This window comes from Stegostoma tigrinum, chromosome 29 (assembly GCF_030684315.1).
Source record: "Stegostoma tigrinum isolate sSteTig4 chromosome 29, sSteTig4.hap1, whole genome shotgun sequence".
Classification (NCBI taxonomy): domain Eukaryota; kingdom Metazoa; phylum Chordata; class Chondrichthyes; order Orectolobiformes; family Stegostomatidae; genus Stegostoma; species Stegostoma tigrinum.
This window is the reverse complement of record NC_081382.1, coordinates 32925274-32939161: the sequence shown is the minus strand read 5'-3', so window position 1 is coordinate 32939161 and position 13888 is coordinate 32925274.

Genomic DNA, 13888 nt, shown 5'->3' with positions numbered 1-13888 from the left:
TGCACCTATCTTTGCTAAACATTGCAGGCAGATCCACCTAGCACCATATTTCTTGGGGGGAAAGAACTGAATAGCAGTGGCCCTAGTTTATGTTGTCAGCATGTCCTCCTGTGTAACAGATTCTGTACTTTCCACACTGTGCAACAGTAGCATTCGGTTTTAATCACTGAAACACACAGATGTAGGAATCTCCAGAACAAAGCACTGAGATAGATTAACTGCAAAAATAATCCCTACTCTATAAATGCACCTTTAATTTTGACTTTAAACCTTTTTAATCTCCTTAACCGGCCTAAAACGTTAAACTGAGATCTTGTAGAAAAAATAGCAGTAATTGCTTCTGGGAGATGAAGGGACTAATTTGATTAATTTCTACTGTGTGGAGGACAGTAAGAAAAACAACCAACACTATTCCAGTCTCCTGCTGCACATTTTACAGCTGCACCCTACCATTCCCTGTGTAAGTCCTGCCCCTGGTTTGCCTTACCAAAATGCAATATCTCACATTTATCTGAATTAAAATCTATCGGCCAATCCTTGATCCACTAGTCCCAGTTGATTAAGGCCACTCTGCTGTAGGATGTTATTAAACAGGATAGGGTGCAAAGAAGGATTTTACTGAGACTGGAAAGTCCCAAGTTATGAGGAGAGGCTGAATAGGCTGGGACATTATTTCCCTGGAGTGTAGGAGGCTGAGGAATGACCTAATAGAGATTTTAAAATCACGAGTGGCACCAATGAGGTGGACAAAGTCACACAGTACCAGGTTATAGTACAACAGGTTTATGTGAAATCACAAGCTTTCGAAGCGCTGCTTTTTGTTAGATGAAGTGGAGGGAAGCATGCAGGCACAGAATTTATAGGTGGAGACACTAATGCAATATAGTTCTAGGTAAGTAAGAGTGCCGAAAAATAGTACAAATGATGTGCGTGGACTGTCGACAGGCCGAATAACAAGTCTCTGCAGGTGATCAAAAGTGTCAAATGGTAAAAGGTGTCTCCAGCTGAATAACACGTAAAGGGATGACCCATGATCCAATTAATTGAGGCAGAGAGATCATTTCAAAACAAAATCAATCTATAACCTGGTGTCATTGGTTTCTGACTTTGTCCACCCCAGTACCTCCACATCGTAGATAGCCAAGGTCTTTTCCCCAGGGTAAGGGAGTCTAAAACTAGAGGGCAGAAGTTTAAGTTGAGAGGGAAATGATTTAAAAGGGATTGAGGGGCATCTTTTTCACACAGAGGGTGGTGCATACATGAAATGAACTGCCAAAGGAGTGATAGAGGCAGATACGATTACAACATTTAGACAGGTACATGGATTGGAAAAAATTAGAGGTATATGGACCAAATGCCAGCAAATGGGACAGGAAGCCTCGTCAACATGGACAAGTTGTGTCAAAGGGCCTGTTTCTGTGTTATGTGAGTGAATGACTCCTTAACAAACATTTTGCAATATGACACAGTGTTTCTCGCACAAACTCACATGCCCTGTGCTTAGGCAAAGTCTTACACCAAGACACAAGGATCAAGTGCCCTTCAAATTGTGTGTGGCCCAAGGACGGTGAAGGTGGTCATGATAGAGTAGCCAAATTTGAAGTGAAAAAATGGATTGTAAAACTGTTATAATGTGGATGGTGTCAGCCATGTCTCAGCTGGTAGCACTCCCACTGCAATCAGAGACCATGGGTTCCAAGTCTCGCCTCACAGGCTTAAAAACATTGTCTGCACTCACCCTTTAATGCAGTAGTGAGCAAGTATTGAGATAATGAGATATTAAATGGAAGCCCTTTTAGCCATCTTGGGTCCTGAAAAGATCCCAGGATATTATTCAATGACTAGGGTCATTCTCCTGGTGCCCTGGCCAATATTTGAGTTTCAGCGAAAGAGTGAATGAATCTGATGATAATTGCATTCAGAATGAAACTGGCTCAAATTACCCAATAATTATCTTCTTTATTTACACATAGAAGGGTTAGAGCAAAGGAGATCACTCAGCCAGTCATATTTGTGCTAGCCCTCTACAAGGGCAATTCAGAGTACCACTCTCTACAGCTCTGCTTATTTCTCCTAGTTAGATATTCATCCCAGTCCATTTTAAAATCATGATTGAATCTACTGCCTCCAATCTCAGGCAATAACTGCCAGATCCTGACCATTTCCCTCAGGCCATCATTATTTGTTTTACCAATTACTTTAAACCTGGGCTGTCTGGTTTAGATTATTTTTCTAAAGGGAACAGTTTCTTGCTATCTACTCCCTCCAGTCACCACAGGACTTCGAAGACCTTAATCAAATATCTCTTCAAGTGTTCCTAAGCCGAGAACAGTCCCAGCTTCTCCAATCTTACGGCAGTATTGTCAAATCAGTGACCAACCCCAGCGCTGAATTAAGATCTTGGCACTCGGCAGCTGTTCGAGACGGGCTGAGCTGATCAGAAGTACAACAACACAAAACCTGCCAATGCTGGAGATCTGAAACAAGCTAAAACAAAAATACTGGGAAAGACTCAGCAGGTTTTTCCACATCTGTGGACAGAAAAACAATTGCCATTTTGTGCCCTTTTGAAAGCAGCTAGGAAATGGTGGTATTTCTGCGGACACTGGGGAGTGGAAGCAGGAGAGACCACTTTGCAAGCAATGAATACAGTATGGGCAAAACACAGACTGGGTAGGGACTCTGCTCTATCTGTAAAAACAAACCTGAGCTTTCATTTGACTGCCACTTCAACACGCTGCTATGTTCCCATGCTAACTCAGGCCTGCTGCAATGCTCCAGCAAGGCTGAATGCAAGCTGGAGGAGCAACATCCTCACCTTCCACCAATGTACCTTGTAGACCTCAGGGCTCGATACTGAGTTTAATTATTTCAGAATGTGAACACCATCCTCCATGTCTGTTACCCGACCCCACACACTCAGCTCCTGTTTCATAAGGGCTGCTCCCACCACAACCAACCCTCGTCCAACTATTAATAGCCCTCATTCCCAACAATTCAGCATTAATGTCTGCCCTAACTTACTGTCAGCAATCTCTTTCTCTGCGTCCCTTTTTTATTCGCTCTCAGTGCACCAACTCCACGCATTTGTCGCACTACTTTCCCCACAATGATCCAACCCCACAGCCACGTCATCAGCAAAAATACCACCTTTTCTCAGCTGCCTTGAACTCTGATGAAAAGCAACTGGACTCAAAACATTAATTCTGTATCTCTCTCCACGGATGCTGCCCAGATTTGCCGAGTTTCTCCAGCTCTTACCATTTTTGTTTTGAAATACCTGATGTGTGATGGAACAAAAGAAACCCTGAAGCCAAAACTTGACACACCAATAGAGATACTTATCGAAGTCTCTCCCACTACCATTTGGTTGTGTATCTTACACAATCAGTACTAGGGTGCTCAAATAAGACACTTCTGTCTAATGTACAGATATAGGGCCAAATTTAGAACGGACATTACACTGGTCTGTCTTTGTGCCCCATGCTCTGCTCTGCATCGCCTACTCTTGTTAGAACACCTTAATTTCCACAGGACAGTTGAGGTCTGCAAAACTACAGTAACTCTCACACCCAGCAACATTTGTACCACACACTATAGCTGATATGAGATAAAGACGTCCGATACAAATACCATTATAAGAACCATTGATACTAAACTTTGATTTGAATGTCTCTGCTATTGTCACAATTTCAAGCATCTTTAATTTTCAGCGATGCTTGTAAAACTATTTGCTTCAGTGTAGTGTTGCTGTCATGACTGAAGGGTTAAAGTTTTATTGCAGTTAATAAAAAAAATTGCATTTACTCAATCAGGAGCCAACAAAAACAAAAGAAATACAATATAATTTGTCTTGCTAACACTGACTCAGGCCTGCAGAGTTGAAATCATTATAATTTTAATCAGTAAATCCGGAGCTTGAAAGCAAAGATTTTCAAAGAAGCCAGACTGGCATTTTTAGTTAAAGTGTTTGGTTAATATCTGCTTGTCATGTTACTGTTCTGTTTAAATGTATAGCCAGTACAGTAAATCAGAGAGTTTGGCAGAGGCTGTGGTTTCCTGGTCAGCCTACACCTTGGCTTGTCTCAGATGTGGCCATTGGACCAGGAGGAACATTAAATATCTGGAAGCAATAAACAGCAGTGGCACATAATTGATCCCCAGTGTCAAAGCACTGAGCCATAAGGGAAAAATTGAGACAGAAGAACACTGAATTGACTGCCTTGTAAGATTAATACACCCCAAAATGTGGAATCTTCAGAGTACATATTATTAAACAATAAATTAAATTCTCAGTCTTTTCAAGCTAAGCTAAGATAGAGGCAGAAGGATACAGGAGACTACACAAATGGAAGGTAACCTTAAGACAGTTGTCGGAAAGAACATCAACTTAAGTGGTATTCATTACTTGAAATACTGGCAATAGAACCTCAAGATAAAATGTCAACTTATAGAATTATAGAATCCCTAAGTTGTGGAAGCAGGCCATTCAGCTCGTCGAGTCGCATCCTACTCGGACTACCTCCCCCTCCCCCACCGCCCAGCCCCCCCACAATCCCTGTAACCCTGTGTTTAGCATGGCCGATCCACCTGACCTGTACATGTTTGGACAGTGGGAGGAAACCTGCGCAGACACTGGGAGAATGTGCAAGCACTGCACAGACAGCTATCGAGCCTGGTTCCCTGGCACTGTGAGACAACAGTGGTAACTACTTCATCATTTAAGAGCCATGTAATAGGATGGGAAGAAAATACTAAAATTTTCTTGCTTTTCTTACCGCTATTTATCATTTTATTAAAAACTCTTTCCACTAATAAGTAACCATCGCTGGTGCACTTGGAAATGTTTCTTGTTCAGTCACTCCATCAGTCCACATCCAGTTCTAGACCCACATCCCTAACCTTCTAGTGGGACAGTGAGTGCTGAGGAGACAAAGGGCACCAAAGAAGACAACAGATGACTTAACCCCAGTTTCAGATATTAGGAAGGCAATTCACCAGCAAGGGCCCTTGATGCAAAGTAGTACCATGAGAGATGCTATACTTGACAGAAAATATTATTTACCCTTCATTACTGTTTGCAGCCAAGCACTTTAACACAAAAGGACCAAATCAAAAATATCCACTAGGCCAGAAAATAAATTTTAAAACGATGAGAATTGGAACACAAATTTCTCTGGCATTTATTATTATTATTGAACACATGCCATCAAAAGTCAAAAATATAATATATTAAATGTGAAAAGAAATTTTTAAAATGCAGACAAGAACTTTACCAAAGAAACATGAAACGTTAGAATGGAGTCTAGAAATGTTACATTTGGAGGAATTTGCTTCATCGAGGGCGCAAATACAGCCCAGGTTTGGAAATTCAATCCACAGATCGCAATTCAACCTATTGCAGTTTTCAAGCAGAGCTGCATGATGCATTAATAAGCTAAACCTGGTTCTCCATGGGAGACGTCAAATGTAACCTTTGTGATATTATCAATAGCAAATGTGTATTAACCATTAAACCTCAGAGATCCAGAGGTGGCTGAGTGACAGGAAGCAGGGGGTGATGATTGAAGGGTGTTTTTGTGACTGGATACTTGTGTCCAGTGGGGTTCCACAGGGATTATTGTTGGACACCTTTGCTGTTTGTGGTTTATATAAATGATCAAGAGTTGAATGTAGGAGGGTTAATTAGTAAGTGTGTGGGAGAAAATGAGTGGTGTGGCAAATAGTGAGGACAGCCTTAGACTACTGGAGGATATAGAGGGGCTGATCAGTAACGGGTGGAATTCAATCTTGATCAGTGTGAGGTAATGCACGTGGACAAGACAAACGCAGCAAGGAATATAGAAACACTAGGTCCCCGTGAAGCACTAAAAACCAGAGAGACCTTGGTACACATGTCCACCAGTGCCTTAAGGTGTCAAACCAGGTGAATGAAGTGGTTAAGAAGGGTTTATTAGCCAAGACAATAGAGTTTCAGAGCAAGGAGAGGATGCTGGAACAGTACAAAACATTGGCTAGGACTCAGTTTGTGCATTGTATGCCATTCTGAAATCCACATTGTAGGAGGGAAGTGAAAGCATTTCAGAGGGTGTGGAGGAGATTTAACAGGATGTTGTCTGGGCTGGGGAGTTTCAGTTATGAAGAGACATTGGACAGATTGAGCTGTTATCTTTGGAGCAGTGGAGACTGAGGGTTGGAGGTGGGAGTGGGGGTGAGAAATATGATTGAGATGTACAGAAGTAGGGAGGCATAGATAGGGTAGACCGCAAGGAATTTTGTCCCTTGGCAGAGAGATCAGTGCCCAAGGGATGTAGATTTAAAGTGGGGGGATAGGAGGTTTAGGGAGCTTCTGAAGGAAAGTCCCCTCACCAAGCTTAGTGAGAATATGGGTTACCTGAAAGGGTGGTAGGAGTAGAAACCCTCTTAACATATAGGAAGTATTTATACATGCATCAGGCAGTGAAGAAAGCTAATAGCATGCTGGCCTTCATAACAAGAGGAATTGAGTATAGGAGCAAAGAGGTCCTTCTGCAGCTGTGCAGGGCCCTGGAGACCGCACCTGGAGTATTGTGTGCAGTTTTGGTCTCCAAATTTGAGGAAGGACATGCTTGCTATTGAGGGAGTGCAGCCGGAATTCCCGGAATGGCGGGACTATGATATGTTGAAAGATTGGAGCGACTGGGCTTGTATACACTTGGGTTTAGAAGGATGAGAGGGGATCTGATTGAGACGTATAAGATTATTAAGGGATTGGACACTCTGGAGGCAGGAAGCATGTTTCCGCTGATGGGTGAGTCCAGAACCAGAGGACACAGTTTAAAAATAAGGGGTAGGCCATTTAGAACAGAGTTGAGGAAAAACTTCTTCACCCAGAGAGTGGTGGATATGTGGAATGCTGTGCCCCAGAAGGCAGTGGAGGCCAAGTCTCTGCATACTTTCAAGAAAGAGATGGATAGAGCTGTTAAAGATAGTGAAATCAAGGGTTATGGAGATAAGGCAGGAACAGGATACTGATTGTGAATGATCAGCCACGATCATAATAAATGGTGGTGCTGGCTCGAAGGACTGAATGGCCTTCTCCAGCACCTATTGTCTATCGTCTATTGTAATTTGAATGCATATAAGATTAAGGGCCAAGATCTGGAAAATGGGATTAGAATAGGTAGGTGCTTGCTTTTGACTGGTGTAGACTCAATGGGCTGAAGGGTCTTTTTCTGTGCTGTAGACCTCTGACTCCAAAAAGTTTAACCTTTCCAAATCACTGACTACAGCCAAACTAGGGGAAGTTGAACATTTACTAATGTTGTTAATTTATATCACCATCTTCAAATGGTTGAAATAATGAAATAGTACACAAAAGAGTCAAATATAAAAAGAACAGCTTTCGTAGAAGTGTACAGCCTGCTCTGATCATGATTCTAATTTCCTGATGTAAGGTTAAAAATTAATTTCTCCCTGATTGTTCCAGGGTAAAATAAATGAGCTCCAGACTGTTAACTGGCTTTGCATTATTTATCTAAGTGGTTGTTGTTGTTGAAATTTAATTTCATGGTCAACACAGTCCTGGTGTAGTTTGCATTACTAGCCTAAAAAAAATGTAGAAGGTGCTCAGTCTCATGCATACCCCTACTAACTACATTGACTCAATATTATTACAATTTTGTAGCTCTTCCCTGAGGCTTTTTCCTGCCTGGTTGATGTTCTAGAACTACAAACAAGAATTTTATTGCCAGCTTCCATTCACTGAGGAAGCTTCAGGCCAAACAATTTGCTCTGAAGACTCTGCTCACATTTTGACACCTGTGATAAATTCCCTGCTAGAGAAGCTGCTACGTAACTTTCTAAGGAACAAAGTCAGTTTGTGAAATCTCCCAATGTTAATTGATCCTTCAAAATAAATCCATAATCCAAATCTATACCCCTCCCAAAACTAATCAGTCTTTCTTTGGGTCATACACAATGTACCAAGTTTAATTGAAACATCACATTGACAGGAGTAACAAGTAGATGTATTTGATTTGATTTATTCTTGTCACGTACTGAAATACAGTGAAAAGTATTGTTTTGTATGCTATCCAGACAAATTATACCTTATATAAGTACATTACTTGACTACCTTATCTGAGCAGATTCAGGAACAGCTTTTCCCCAGCCATTATTAGACTCATGAATAGACTCTCTAGCCTCAAATAATGACGATCTTGCTAACATTGATCTTGCCAAAGTTGATCTCGCCAAGTGCACACCCTGTGCAATGTAACCTGTATGTCTCTAAGTATTTTTGATCTGTACATCCTTGCTTACTATGATCTGCCTGCACTGCTCGTAAACAAAACTCTCCATTGTTCTCTGGTACACATGTCAATAAATCAATCACATCAGGGTAATTGAACAGAATGCAAAATATAGTGTAACTGCTACAGAGAAGGCGCAGAGAAAGATCAACTCTACTATATGAAAGGTCCATTCCTAAGTCTGATAACAGTAGGGAAGATGCTGCTCTTTAATCTGTTGGTGCGTTTTCATAACTGCGCATCATCTACCTGATGGTAGAGGGTGGAAGAGAGCATAACCGGGATGGGAGGGATCTTTGATTATGTTGGCTCCTTTCCTGAGGCAGCACTAAGTATAGATGGAGCCAATGGAAGGAAGACTAGTTTTTATGATGGACTGGGCTGCGCTCACAACTCTCCTGTATATTACATGCCCTACCAAGCTTTTAAATAAACATGATAAAGGTGCACTTGTTTCTGTGACATTGAAAAGTGCTGCTGTACTATACCACACAGCCACATCTCACAAACTATCAGAAACTTTTATCATGCAGTTGGCAGAGGGAAAAGCCAATTGCTTCTCTCCAGATTGTTCCAATAAAAAACTTCTTTATTCAGCTGAATGAAGAAATGGTGTGGTAATTTAACAATTTACTACAAAAGACATGCTGCACTCCCTCAGCAGTGAGGAGATGCGCAGTCCCAGCTGATAGAGATCAACACTTGAGTTTATCCACCAAAAAAATGGAATGCAAATTGATAGGGATGAATGGCCTCTTATCATATTATTATTTCCATGTTATGCTTCGTACTGCACTACATTGTCAGCTTGAATTCTTTATCCAAATCCAGGTGAGGCTTGATGGACAGAGATAATGGGAATTGCAGATGCTGGAGAATCCAAGATAACAAAGTGTGGAGCTGGATGAACACAGCAGGCCAAGCAGCATCTTAGAAGCACAAAAGCTGACGTGTCGGGCCTAGACCCTTCGTCAGAAAAAATGGTGATGGACAACTTATTGTTAATCACTAATAGTCCCCATTAACAGCTATTCACCCTCCTAGCCAGATCGTTATCAACTACTTTTTCTATCCAACTCCTGTTCTCTCTCAGACAGTTGAATCTACTGTCACCCAAGTTAATGACAATAAACATATTAACACAAATAGCAGTGAGAGCTGTGTAGCTTGGCTTCAATCTGAACTATAACTAAAGATAACAAAGTGTGAAGCTGGATGAACCCAGCAGCAGCATCTCAGGAGCACAAAAATTGATGTTTCAGGCCTAGACCCTTCATCAGAGAGGGGGATGGGGAGAGGATTCTGAAATAAATAGGGAGAGAGGGGGAGGCGGACTGAAGATAAATAGAGGAGAAGATAGGTGGAGAGGACCGAAACGTCAGCTTTTGTGCTCCTGAGATACTGCTTGGCCTGCTGTGTTCATCCAGCCTCACATTTTATTATCTTGGATTCTCCAGCATCTGCAGTTCCCATTATCTCTGAACTGTATTAACCCTTCGAATGCTGAATAAATTCTATAGTGGATAGGAACAACCCTGCCTTAAAATGATAGTGCTGGGCACGGACAAAGTAGAAGTGATGAGAATCCAAAGACTTGTGCGAAGATTTGGAGTAGAGATATTGAAGGTTGTGAGAGCGTGTTTGTCAGTGTGTGGCAGAAAGGTTTGAGACAACTCAGACACATGGGTGTGTGCTGTAGTGGACGTGGTCGGTGATATCCAGGTCAGGAACAAAAACAAAATTGCTGGAAAAGTTCAGCAGGTCTGGCAGCATCTGTGGAGGAGTAAACTGAGTTAACATTTTGGGTCTGGTGACCCTTCCTCAGAACTGACGGTGGCTGGAAAAACACCAATTTTCTAGGCCCGAAATGTCAGCTTTCCTGCTCCTATGATGCAGCTTGGCCTGTTGTATTCATCCAGCTCTACACCTTGAAACAAGGTGCAATGCCTTTATAAACAGAGAAGCACCAGAAAACTGGAATCTTTACTACATAATTAATGTTCTTTTGCTCTCTCTGGCTTCAAGTATTGCTTGCAGCTTGATTTTCTTTGGTTATTGTCATTATCCCCATGCTTTCTGACTAAATTAGATGTTTTAGTTTCATCAATATTAATTTTCTTTTGGTTCAAGCAGTTTAGCTTGATTTGTTAGGTCAAGCCTTATTGAAGGAATTCTCAGCAGAATTCTACTGAAATTCTGGGTGTTGGCAAGGAATTAAAAACTCCATTAATAGATTTCAATTATCAAGTATTACAATCCCATTATGGCCAAACGGAGGACAGAAGAGGGTGAGAAGTGGAAAAGGAGAGTTGACAGAGAAAGTCTGAGAGAGCGACACACAGAGAGATGGAGAGAGAAAAAGAGAAAGAGGAGGCGGTAGAAAGCAATGGGTGGAGATGGGAACAGCAGGGCTGTAGGACACAGGGCATGAGGAGAAGGTTAAAAAACTAAAGAGAGGGGGCACAAGTGGTTGAAAGAGACATGCAAATACAGACTGTGTTTTAGAAACAAAACTGCATTCCAGTAAAATCGCAAACCCCTCCCCCGCCCACCATTCCGACTCCTAACAATCCAATTTTCTCAAGGATGTCAGATACACTGATGGAAGTTTGGAACCTTCTATTTGGAGGATATTCAAGAGGACAATGTTTTCAGAAGTAAACTGAAAGTTTGAGAATCCTGAGCCCTCATAAAAATCATTGGCATTCTACCCAGACAAAGCAGTTAATCTTCTAAGTTTTAATAAGTATCTGACTCTAGGGGTTTGCAGTACATATTCAGTGGGTGAAGAAGAAAAGTTGAGTTACAGTATTTAGTGTGGAGTATGTCACTGCATTTATTGTATTTTCATTATTCTTAATGTAACTACTATTGAATGCTATCATAGTTCATGTTCGTTGACTTCTGTTTAGGAAATATCTTTTGTTTAAAATGTCAAATTTGTGACTTCTTTAAGTAAATCTGAGTCTTCAGGTTTTTTTTAAAAAAAATGGAAAAACAATATAGTTCTCTAACACACGTTTAACAGCAAAACTAAAATGTGGAGTTAAAGTGGTGTTTGTAATGAAAATACGGATTTGGCCAAGAGACAGAAAGCAGAGAATAGCGGCGCACAATGGTCTAACAGGCTAGGAGGAAATTTACAATTGTGCTTCAGAGGGGTGAGTATTAGGGCCACTGATCCTTTTGATATATATTAGTGGCCTGAACTTTGGAATGGGTGCATCAGGTGTACATTTGCAGATGACACCAAGTATGGCAACAGAGCAAACAATCAAAAGAAAAATAGCAAACATCAGGAGACTATTTAAAATCCCATCAGATGTCAGGATGGAATGTTTTACAGAGAAAGGTGGATCAGTCTACTTTGGACGGTTGAAATCTAATTTAACCCATTGTCATTTCCAAAGTTGATTAAGCCAGCAGTTTCCTTGCTGACCTCAAATCCTCCAAACATTAGGGCATCCAAATCTTTGCTGGAATAAAAACAGAAGCTGCTGGAAAAGCTCAGCAGGCCTGGCAGCATCTATGAAGAAAAAAACAGTCAGTGTAAACATTTTGGGTCCAGTGAGCCTTCCTCAGCACTGATGGTAGCTAGGAAAAAGTCGGTTTATATGCAGAAGACAGGGAAGAGGATGGGGTAAGGAGTAAATGATAGGATAAAGAAGAGAGGACAGCAGTTGGATAGGCAAAGGAGTTGATAATGATCTGGCTAAGATGGTGAATAGTTGATAATAGGGACTGTTAGTAACTGACAATAGGTAGTGTGTCATGGCAGGTTATGTGATAATAAGGCCTGGTGTGTGGTGTAGGACAAGGAAGAATTTAGGCCCTAAAATTATTGAACTCAAATCTTTGCTGCCTTTTTTCTAGCCCAAAGTAACGTTTTGCAATCACTGCAGTCTTTTGCTGATCTATATTGGCTTCCTAGACTTCCCATCTTAACCTCAAATTCAGCATTCTTCTCCTCCCCTGGTTCATTTCCCCCCTTTCTCTGCAATTTCCCATTCAGTCCTAAAAATGTTTGAAACTCTCCAATGCACCTGCTATGACCTTGTGCATTCTTCTCTCCTTTAGCTCTGTTAGCTACCGTGCCTCCAATACTTTGGTCACACACTCTGGAACTTCCTCCCGAAATAATTTATTTTTGCTTTCCATGTTCCTCGATCCACTGCTTTGGTCAGTTTTAGAACATCTTCCTCTTAGTTTTTCTTCCTTTGGCTCATCTACTTTCATCACAGATCTGGGAAGCACCTTGGAATATTCCCCTATGCAAGCTGTGCCTATTGAAATCCCTCCATCATCCCATAGCTTATCCTTTGAATTATTGCCTATTTTTATTCAAGCAATTCTTAATGAAGATGAATTATTGGCTGGGGTAATTCATTCGAGTAAATATGAAGTTACCTATGAATAATTGTTATATTGGCTTGTACATATTTCATGGCTATCTAGGCAAGATACTAATAACTATTCTGCCTAAAGTCATTTGCTAAGATATAATAAATAAATATTTGAGAATATGCCTGAAGATGACCTTTCACCTTGGCTAAATTTAAGCCATACGCCATACAACCTCATTCCTTTCTTCTGCTGTCTATATTTTTAACAAAATCTAATTACAGGACCTGGAAACATAATCCAACATATGTCCCGGAATTAGTTGCACTTACGAAGACAATTCATCATCTCCGGTGTATGCAGAATTCTTGTTCAATATATTGGAGCCTACTAATTCAGAAGACTCTTGCACTCTAAGGGCAATACTGCCTCATACATTACTAGCATGCAATCCCATACAGATTCAAGACTCTGCATGCTCCAAGAGGTGGTCAATCAAAAGCCACGTATTGCCACAAGGTGAGTGAAAGTGGGAGGCAATATGCCACCGGTGCTCGATCTAAGCTATCACTTCAAGGTCAGAGAACAGGCAAAAACCCAAAAGAAGCAATCATCCACCTCCCAGTGCTGCAGAAATCCAGCCGAGGGGGGCTGGAAAAGGTTTTAAAAACGCGTTTATTTGGAAGCAGGGGCGAGAAAGGAAGAGGAGAGTGGAAAAAAAAAGAAAAATTGCAAACATGCCCTTAAATTAAAAATCTAATGACACTAAAAGTGCTGTTCTGTCTAGATTGCTCCAAATCCAATTCATTGCTCTCGGTACTCAACATTTTCTAAAAAAAATCAAAAAAATACAATGTTTTGTAAAATTTTGTAAATATTATCAAACTTTAAAAATGCCCTCTGGGAATATGGAAAGGACTTCTTTTCCCCCAAGCAAACCATTGGAACATAGCTTTTGCAAGAATTTATGCACCAGATTCCATTACAGTTTGTCATTAGTCACAGTCCTTGGCTGCCACCTACAGTCTTAATATAGAAGTTGAAGATATTTTCTCCCCAAGACATTGGAAAAATGAATGAGATTCTCTGCAAGGATTACAATAATGCAGCTATCATGGCAAGTTCTTAATGCTGGAATATATATTCTGCCTCAGAATTGAGGTGTTGGATGATAATCATGAACTTTGTGACTGATCATATTCTGTTCAGGTTGAGGTTTCTCCAGATTCCTGTGACGTAGGAAACATTTTTCT